Below are 10,651 nucleotides of genomic sequence, written 5' to 3' on the forward strand. Positions count from 1 at the left end.
CAGCGCACACCGCTTAGCGCTGGCTCCCTGCCCTCCTAGCCAGAGTACACATCGGGTTTATTACCCGATGTGTAGTCTGGCTATGTGTGCGGGGAGCCGGCACTGGCACCGTGAGAGCGTCGGACGCTGGTATAGAAGGTAAATATCGGGTAACCAAGGAAAGGGCTTCTTGGTTACCCGATATTTACATTGGTTACCAGCGTCCGCAGAAGCCGGCTCCTGCTCACTGCACATTCAGTTGTTGCTCTGTCGCTGTCACACACAGCGATTTGCGCTTCACAGCGGGAGAGCAACAACTAAAAAATGGCCCAGGACATTCAGCAACAATCGGCGACCTCACAGCAGGGGCCAGGTTGTTGCTGGATGTCACACACAGCAACATCGCTAGCAAGTCGTGCCTCAGCAGAGATGTTGCTAGCGATGTTGCTTAGTGTGACGGTACCTTTAGACCAGTGTTTCTCAACTCCAGTCCTCAAGACCCACCAACAGATCATGTTTTCAGGTTTTCCTCAATGATTTTTCTAGGAATTCCTTAATGTTGCACAGGTGATGGAATTTTTCCCTGTCTAATATTGAGGAAAACCTAAGAACATGATCTATTGGTGGGTCTTGAGGACTGGAGTTGAGAAACAGTGTCTTAGACACTAAAAAGATTTGGAAGTCCAAAATCGGACATGCTGAATACTTATCTCCCTCAACATCATTTGCTGAAGAAGTCTCAGGAACCTCCATACACAGTAGACTGTTGGCCAAGCTTGTCGATATCGGCAGGATCAGCCAACGTTGGTCTACCAGAAGCCAATGGATGGACTGCAAAATTACTGCAGCGTCCTACATAGACCAAAAAAATTAATTCAACCCCACAACTTTGTCTTTATTGAGTGATTTGAGTCAGGGTTGCCATCTTGACTTTTTATTTTTTTTTTCTAGACAGCTTATCAAAAAATCACAGACAAAGAATATTTTTTACGTGCACATTGTAAAACCATAATAAATCATTAGGACTATAAATTATGTAGGTTGAGTTAGGGAGGCTGGACAGGAATTTTAGTTGGCCACATGACTATTTGGCCACAGCTTTCTGGAGCGTTTTTGCCAGCATCTTCATTTGTCTATTACTTCAATGGTGTTCCTGGGAGTGGGTGAGAGGGGAATTTGCCCTGGGGACAACCGGTATGGGGGCACTGTTGGGCCTCCTGATGCGGTGGTACGAAGTGTCTCCCCAGCGGAGAGTATAGTACGGCAGGCATTGTGAACAGGAAGCCCAGTATGGAAAGGAGAGGACAGTGTAGAGGACATATACCATGAGAGGGAAAGTGTGGGGGTCATATTTTTTTTGCAGGGAACACAATGAGGGGCAATTATTTATTCAGAGGCACAGCATGGGGCATATATTTTCATTCAAGAGAATTATAATCACTGTGCTATATTTAAGGGTATTGTGTTGGGATGGGCTGCAGAAGACTGGAGAAGATGGAAGTCTGCAGAGACGAGGTGTGGATGTGAAAAGTCTCCATGGCGTCTGGACAAGATGAAGAAAAGAAGAGAAGGACTCCAATCAGAGAAAACTTCATCTATAAAGTACCTGGATGTAATATTTATCTGTGATACTGACTCATCTGTACTGCAGTTCCTGTATGGTTCACAGTCTGATGATGACTGGTAACAACTATCATGATCTCCTTAGTATTGTTAAGGACATACTGGGAATTGTAGGTTCAAATGTATATGGGGCTGACCTGACATTACAATGTTTATTGTGTTTTTTTAATGTTTTTGAGTGCAGATTTGTCACAAAACTGCAAGCAAATCTTCATACTAGCAATTTAGCAAAGGCTAGTTATTCTTCCTGGTTCTCTCAATGATGCAGAGCTGTAGTTTTCCACTGAACATTGAAAGAATTAGGAAGATCAGCTCGTTAGCACGTGACTGTAAGTGTGCAAATCGCGTATGAATGAGCGGTCACATGACGACTACTCAAACCACATGCGGTATGGATGGAGGGAGTGGCAGGGAGCACCAACCTGAATTCTTGCCCCGGGTGCTAGAAAACCTAAATCCGTTTGTCCACCTGTTAGGTAGACAACACCTATGCAACACATGCAGTTACATGCCAACCAGACATTCCTCCCTCAACACAAGTGAATTGAGTGAGGCCGGACACGTCTAGTTGGAATGTGCCTGGAAGTATACAAATCACATGCTTGCGATCACTTGACGGGCACTCTTGCCGTTAGCATGGAAGAATAACTTTTACAATACATGCTCAATATAAACTCCCGTAATTTGCAACTACATAACTAAAGCTTATATGTAATATAGCGAAAAAAATAAGAATTTAATTTGAGAGGATCATTTGGAAGTAGTTTCATGGAAGTCAAACATCTGGAAATGAGCGAACTTATTCATAGGACCCAAGTCAGCATTCCTACCTGCTGGGATTCCCGACACCTCTTCTGATTAGCAGGCCCAGCATGACCTCAGCATTGCAGTATGACCTGCTAATCAGAAGAGGTGTCGGCGATGCCAGCGGGTAGGAATACTGGTCTTGTCGTTGACCAGGGTCCTACGCTTAGATTTGCTCATTTCTTGATGCTTGGCTTCCATGAAACCACTTCCAAATGGCTCTCATGCGCTTTGTTGTATCACTGACCAGGTCCTGCAAAGCAATTTGCTCATCTCTACAAGTAATATGTTGGTGAGATTGGCCGTACATACTTTGATAAGTGTTTCTTTGACTATAGCTTCCTATGGAAGGAAAATAAAATTAATACCATAAATCCATGTGGTTATTCTGTGATTTTAAAGTTAACATACTGCAACATCCTCCTCTGGGGTCTCCCTGCTAACACGCTCGCTCCAGTCCATCCTTAATTCTGCTGCCCGAATGATCCACCTCTCTCCTCAATACCACCCCGCTTCTCCTCTCTGCAAGTCCCTCCATTGGCTCCCAATCTTCCACCGTATCCAATTCAAACTACTAACACTGACCTACAAAGCCATCCATAAACTGTCTCCTACGTATGACTCGCCCACCCCAGGGCTATGGGACACCCGGTGCCGGGCCGGACTAGTCCGGTGGTAGTCAGTGGTGGCTGGGCCCGGCTCCGTGGCCCTGGTGGGTGTCAGTGTAATATGTGGCTTGATGAATAAAGTTTGTGTTCGTGACGCCACCTGTGGTCTGCGGCTATTAAGCCGCCGCTGCTGTGTAAGGCCTCCGGGGAGATGATATAGCAGCAATGGTGGTACTGCTCCCCACAGGTGGAGCAATGCCCGGGGCACAGTTGGTGCTTGTGAGTGTCTATGCAGCTGAAATAACAGAGGCGACTTCAAGGGTACAGTTTCAAGTTCTTTACTCACAATTCTTGTCACAGTCTTGCAGGGCCCCTTGGACTGCTGGGACCACTGTCAGGGACCTCCGCCGTTTCTGGGTGATTCAGAGAGTAAAAGCCGGTACCCTTCCCTTAAGTGTCTCTATCTTCTGCTGTCTTCCTTAGCCTTGCCTTGGTAGGTTGAACCTGGCTTGGCCTCCACAACAGCCTCCAGGCTGGGGAGTCACCTGTCGGCTGATTATCCCTTTTCTGGGGGTACTGCTGTGGGCTGTGGCCCGGGGAGTTTACAACTTTCCCTGGGCCTCGGTTTTTACTGTTTGGAGATGATTTTGCACTCCTCCGGTTTCTAGGGACCGTCCCCTGTTGCAGCTTGATCCCTCCACCGATGTTCTTGTGGAGCAGGCCACCGCAGCTCTACAACTACCCGTGGTACCTCTAGGACTACCCGTGGCCCTGGGACCCTTTCTGTTCTCTGCGTGGTGTCACCTGGACCCTCTGAGCCCCAGGATCTTCACCAGGAAGCGTCTGTTTCTTTCCTTTCAGCTCCTGACTGACTTGGAGCTTTCTTTCCGTTACTTCTTCTCCTCCTTGCCTGCCTCCAGCAGGCCTCCTCCTCCTTCCCCACTTTCTCTCATTCTCCTTCTTCAACTACATGCTGGCTCCTCACTCTCTCACTCCCTGAGGTAGACTCCCTAAACTTGACCTTCCTCTCTGTGTCTGCTCTCAGATGGCTCCTCCCACCTCCCCAATTGCCCTGTTCTACCCTATAGGAGCAGGGATGGGTCTTACGACCCCTCCCAGCATGCAGCATGGGAGGGTTGTCTGCCACTTTCCCTGGTCCCAGTGTGTTCCTAGCAATGGGTGTAGTGTGGATTTACCAGGGGACCGGAGTTCACTCTCTTCCTCTCCCAGAATGGGGCATCACACCGCTGGATGGGGTGCAATGACCTGTGGCGACGGAAGCCTCAGGGGCGCCACACGTATATCTCTGAACTAATCTCTCGCTACACTCCAAAACGTAATCTCCGGTACTCCCAAGATCTCCTTCTCTCTCATTCCCTCCTCACGCAACCGACTCCAAGACTTCTTCCGAGCATCCCCAGTCTCCTGGAACTCGCTGCCTCAACACGTCAGACTATCTACTACACTTGCAAACTTCAAACGGAACCTGAAAACTCATCTGTTTAGACCTGCCCATAATCTTCAATAACCCCACCACCGTGCGGAGCCGCCGCCCCACCACCATGCGGAGCCGCCGCCCCACCACCGTGCGGAGCCGCCGCCCCACCACCGTGCGGAGCCGCCGCCCCACCACCGTGCGGAGCTGCCGCCCAACCTTCACCCCACCTACTGTCTCCTCCCCAAAATCCTTTAGAATGTAAGCCCACAAGGGCAGGGCCCTCCACCCTCTGTACCAGTCTGTCTACTGTAACTTGTATATGTATTCTGTATGTAACCCCCTTCTCATGTACAGCACCATAGAATCAATGGTGCTCTATAAATAAATAATAATAATAAATAATAATAATAATAACATAGTTGTCCCATAATAAAGAGGCACATCCAAGCAATCTCTGCCCGGTAACATCTCATTTAGTTGCAGTACTGTTTGGGTAATTGTATTTACACCTTGCAATTTGGACTTTGGTGGCGACATAGTAATAAGTTCTATCATGATTTAAGTATTGTAAAGCAATAGAGCTGCGTTCATACAGTATATTGTTACCAAAGTGAATTTTTTCCCCGCAATTGCAACAAAAAGTGTACTATTTGCTGCCATTTTTTAAACATTCTTGCAAAAAATATTGCATTTTACCACAATTGTGGCAAAAAAAAGCACCATAGTCACAATGTTGAATCCAGAATAAGGCTAAATTCACACATCCATTTCCATATCCATCAAAAATAGACTGTTTTCATCCATTCTCATCCAGGAGAGTAGGACTATTTTTTCTCTCTTGGCATCCGTGTGCTGTCAGTGTGCTATCCGTTTTTTTCTCAGCAGCTATTAGTCATGTACAGAACCATTTACAGTGTTCTGTGCTACATGATAGTAATGTATCCATAAAAACGGACGTCACTTGGATGGTCTGTATGCCGCCCATGTGATGTCTGTTATTTTTCTCACACCCATTGACTTGTAATGGCGAGTCTCGGACTTTTTCAACAGCAAATCGCAGCATGCTACGACTTTTCGTTCATCCAGAATCTGCATGAGAAAAAAGGTGACCAACTGCTCTGCCTCATTGGCTAACATAGGTCTGAGTGCAATGTGAGATTTTCTCGCATTGCACTCGTCCGATTCATATGCTCGTGTGAGCGTACCCTTAAGGCCCCGTCACACACAGCGACGTATATAACGATATATCGCCGGGATCACGGATTCCGTGACGCACATCCGGCATCGTTAGCGACGTCGTTGCGTGTGACACGCACGAATGACCGTTAACGATGGAAAATACTCAACCAATCGTCCATCGTTGACACATCGTTACTTTTTAAAAAATCATTGATTGTTGAGGACGCACATTGTTCATCGTTTCCGAGTTAGCACACATCGCTACATATGACACCTCGGGAACGACGAACTGCAGCTTACCTGCGGCCGCCGGCAATGAGGAAGGAAGGAGGTGGGCGGGATGTTACGGCCGCACATCTACGCCCCTCCGCTTGTATTGGGCGGCCGCTTAGTGACGCCGCTGTGACGCCGCACGAACCGCCCCCCTTAGAAAGGAGGCGGTTTGCTGGCAACAGCGACGTCACTAGCACGGTAAGTCCCGTATGACGGCTCCGAACGATATTGTGCGCCACGGGCAGCGATGGGGGTGGGTGCTTTCACCAGCGACATCGCTAGCGATATTTCTGCGTGTAGCACACCCTTTAGGCTCTCTCTCCTGTGGAATGTAAGCTCTTATGGTCAGTGGCGTCCTCACTCTCTCTCTTGCTTGTAGAGTGTAAGCTCTTATGGTTGGCAGGGTCCTCTCTCTTCTGTAAAGTGTAAACGCTTTTGGACAGCATGGATCTCTCTTTCCTGTGGAATGTAAGCTCTTACAGTCAACAGGGTCCTATCTCTCTTTTCTGTGGAGTGTAAGCTCTTATGGTCAGCAGTGCACTCTCTCTCTCTCTTTCTTCTGTAGAGTGTAAGTTCTTATGATCAGCAGTGCACTCTCTCTCTTCTGTAGAGTGTAAGCTCTTATGGTCAGCAGTGTCCTCTTTCTCTCTTCTGTAGAGTGTAAGCTCTTATGGTCAGAGGGGTCCTCTCTCTCGCCTGTAGAGTGTAAGCTCTAATGGTCAGCGGGGTCTTCGCTCTCTCTCCTGTGGAGTGTAAGCTCTTATGGTCAGTGGGGTTCTCCCTCTCTCTCTCTTCTGTAGAGTGTAAGTTCTTATGATCAGCAGGGTCCTCTCTCTCTCTCTCTCCTGTAGAGTGTAAGCTCTTATGGTCAGTAGGGTCCTCCCTCTCTCTCTATCTCTCTCTCTTCTGTAGAGTGTAAGCTCTTATGGTCAGCAGTGTCCTCTCTCTCTCTTCTGTAGAGTGTAAGCTCTTATGGTCAGCGGGGTCTTCGCTCTCTCTCCTGTGGAGTGTAAGCTCTTATGGTCAGTGGGGTTCTCCCTCTCTCTCTTCTGTAGAGTGTAAGCTCTTATGGTCAGTAGGGTCCTCCCTCTCTCTCTATCTCTCTCTCTTCTGTAGAGTGTAAGCTCTTATGGTCAGCAGTGTCCTCTCTCTCTCTTCTGTAGAGTGTAAGCTCTTATGGTCAGAGGGGTCCTCTCTCTCTCCTGTAGAGTGTAAGCTCTAATGGTCAGAGGGGTCTTCTCTCTCTCTCCTGTAGAGTGTAAGCTCCTATGGTCAGTGTGGTCCTCTTTCTCCTGTAGAATGTAAGCTCTTATGGTCAGTGTGGTCCTCTCTCTCTCTTTCTCTCTCCTGTAGAGTGTAAGCTCCTATGGTCAGTGGTGTCCTTGCTCTCTCTCTCTCCTGTAGAGTGTAAGCTCTTATGGTCAGTAGGGTCCTCTCTCTCTCTTCTGTAAAATGTAAACTCTTATGGTGAACGTGGAGCTCTCGTTCCTGTAGAGTGTAAGCTCTTATGGTCAGTGGCGTCCTTGCTCTTTCTCTTGTAGAGTGTGAGCTCTTATAGTCAGCATGGATCTCTCTTTCCTTTGGAGTGTAAGGTTTTATGGGCAACAGGGTCCTCTTGCTCTCTCTTCTGTAGAGTGTAAGTTCTTATGGTCAGTGAGGTCCTGTCTCTCTCTTGCCTGTAAAATGTAAGCTCTTATGATCAGTAATGTTCTCTCTCTCTCCTCTCCACCATGTGTATTTTCTGAGCAATTATAAGATTTCCAGTATTGAGATCCAAAGTGAATATATTTTCTGTAAACCTAATTTTTTGGGAAGATTTGGCAAAGTCAGATTTCAAAAGAGCCGTTCATCTCTAGTTCCTATAGACTTTGATGATGGCGGAGTCTGATCTGTAAAGAGGATGATAATAGGACATGAGCCTCATGGATGGGACAGACGGTTCCGTTTTTAACACTGATGTGTGCATGGATCATTGAAACTTTATAGGTCAGTATTCTGTTGAAGAAAAAAAAACAGACAGCACACGGATGTGTATAACCGATGTGTGAATGTGGCTTTGGACATTACAGACAATCCTAAGAAAAGAAACAATTACTAAGGACCCACAAGTTGTTGTGTTCCTGCCTATGATGGACGTTTATGTAGATTTCAAATAAAACATGAAATTTAAAGAGATAACCGAATACTGGACATTATTTTTAATTTCTGCACAGCTATGCAGTACAGTATACACAGTTGAGCAAAAGGGTAACAATGTTTTGAACTTGTGACTGTCAAGCTCCATATCGCACCATCCACTCTTCAAGTGTGAGACGACCTTCATTTTATAGACAATTATCTTGGCTATCTCATACATGAATTTGACTTGCAAGTATTTAGCACATGATTAGTTATGCAGATTGTTGTCATAACACTGCATTGTTACTGTTTTGCTCCTGGTGGTGGAAAAATCTTTATCTTCCTATAAACTCTATATTGAAACCTGTTCTCACATTCCCTAATAGCTCAGGGTGTTATTAGGTTGATTCTTAAATGAAAGGTCATTGGTTCGAATCGAGGAGCCGCCATGAAGGTTTCCAAGAAAAGAGAAACAGCCACATCCAGCTCATCGATAGCGACTTCTCAACCAAGAAAATTACCAAACTGCATCATGTGAGGCCATGACAGATGGAAGAATATGAAAAGAAGTCCATCCATCTATTCAAAATCCAGGAGGTGAATGTCCAAGCAAAATATCGAAGTCAACAAGTCGGCTCATCACAAGGTCTATCAGGTCTGGAGGGACAAATACAGCAGAGGAGGCGGCTCGTATACTTAGGAATAGTGAGACCACAAACGTCCATGTAAGCACCGTGCAACGCACATTACACAAGTCTGGAAAGGTGGCCCGAAAAAAGGTGAAGCTTCGACTTCAATATCATCATGAGAAGCGTCGGCTCGAGTTTGCAAAAAAGTACGAAAAGTGGAGAATAAAAGATTGGAAACAGGTGACTTGGAGCGATGAGACGAAAGTCAATAGACGTCTCTGATGGGGCAAATGGACTCGAAGAAACAAGGGAAAAAAGGGCTAACGGAGAAACTGAAGGAACTGTCAGGTTCAGTGGAGGAAACCTGATGATGTGGGGTTGTTTCACAGCCAAAGGCGTTGGATACTTGACCAGGATCAATGGTGGTCTCAATGCTGACCTGTATATGAGTATCCTACAGGACGAGTTATTTTGAACACTCGAGTACTATGGGTATGAAAAGGACGACATAGTGTTCCTGCAGGACAACGACCCGAAGCATACGGCGAGATTGATGAAGAAAAGGTTCAATGACAATGAAGTAGAGGTGCTGGATTGTCCCCACAGTCTCCAGACCTCAACACAATCGAACACTTTTGGGTATAGTTGAAGAAAAAGCTGTATACATCCCCAATTGAGTCAACCAGTATACACCAAAATTGGGAACGTGAACAAGAGACCTGGGATCAGATTTCGGTGGAGACATGCTTGATATGATCAAGAGCATGTCCGGAAGGATTCAAGCCTAAAGGTGGCTTTACAAAATACCAACAAAATAATGAAAATTAAAATTTTGATTTTTAGGAGCAAAATAATAACAATGCAGTGGCAGGACAAGAATCTGCATAACTAATCATATGCTAAATACTTGCAAGTCAAATGTATGTATGAGATAGCCAAGATGATTGTCTATAAAATGAAGGTAAAGCTGTAGTGGATGGTGAGATATGGAGCCTGAAAATCAAAAGTTCAGAACATTGTTACCCTTTTGCTTGTCGGTGTATAGCTGCATTTTTATGCCTAATTGTGCATCAGTCCTTATTGGTATCAGGTATACACAGTTGTAGTCAGAAACTATTTTACACCATGGCCCACAAGCTTAAAATACAGGTTGCCATGGGCAACTAACCCAAGATTTCTAATGGAGGCCAGGCCATATCAATGTTACTTTGCATGAAAAATTCAAATCTATCTATGTATTTTACTTGAAGAGGACCAGTAAAAAGCACATAACTTAGTCTTGGCACCTCGTTATTTCTGAGGTTTGGTCCTTATTTTTTTCACTCAGGACATCTGTGTATTAGGTGTCAGTCTAGTCCCACTTCTATCTCCTCTTTGTCACCTTGACTGGAAGAGGTCTCCACATATAAAGACCCCCTGTGATCTTCCTAATTTTCTGCATTCAGGAAGACCCCATAATGCTGATTTGCACAGCGGCAAGCCATTAGAAGGGCATACAAAGCCTGAAAACCCTTCCCACTCAATTAGGATGCATTTAAACAGCTGGGTGATGTGTGTGGGGCAGTAATGGAGGATCTGCTTCCTCTTCTATAGTTTAACCCTTTAACCTTTTTTTGCTTTTATCATTAGATTGTGTTCCTATTGTATTAGTCTGACTCATTATTCAAGTTACTGTAATGAGTCCGGCTACTGTTAGGCAGGGTCAACCCATCAATCCATCCATCTATCTCTCTATCGATCTATCCAACTATCTATCCAACTATCTATCTATCTTTTTTTTCGTGAGACCTTATCCAGATTAGGGATGTGGCTGTTGGATGGGAGACCTGAGAACTTGGCATTTATGGCACTTATTTTGATTATCTGGTCTGGCGTGGCAACATCTTGACATCATGCCTTGCCGGCTGTTGTAAAGGGGAGCCATGGATGTTATCAGATAAGAGATGGTTTGCAGGACTCACATCCTATGGCCATAGATCACCAACTTGACTTCTTTACCG

This window comes from Anomaloglossus baeobatrachus, chromosome 10, assembly GCF_048569485.1.
Source record: "Anomaloglossus baeobatrachus isolate aAnoBae1 chromosome 10, aAnoBae1.hap1, whole genome shotgun sequence".
Taxonomy (NCBI): domain Eukaryota; kingdom Metazoa; phylum Chordata; class Amphibia; order Anura; family Aromobatidae; genus Anomaloglossus; species Anomaloglossus baeobatrachus.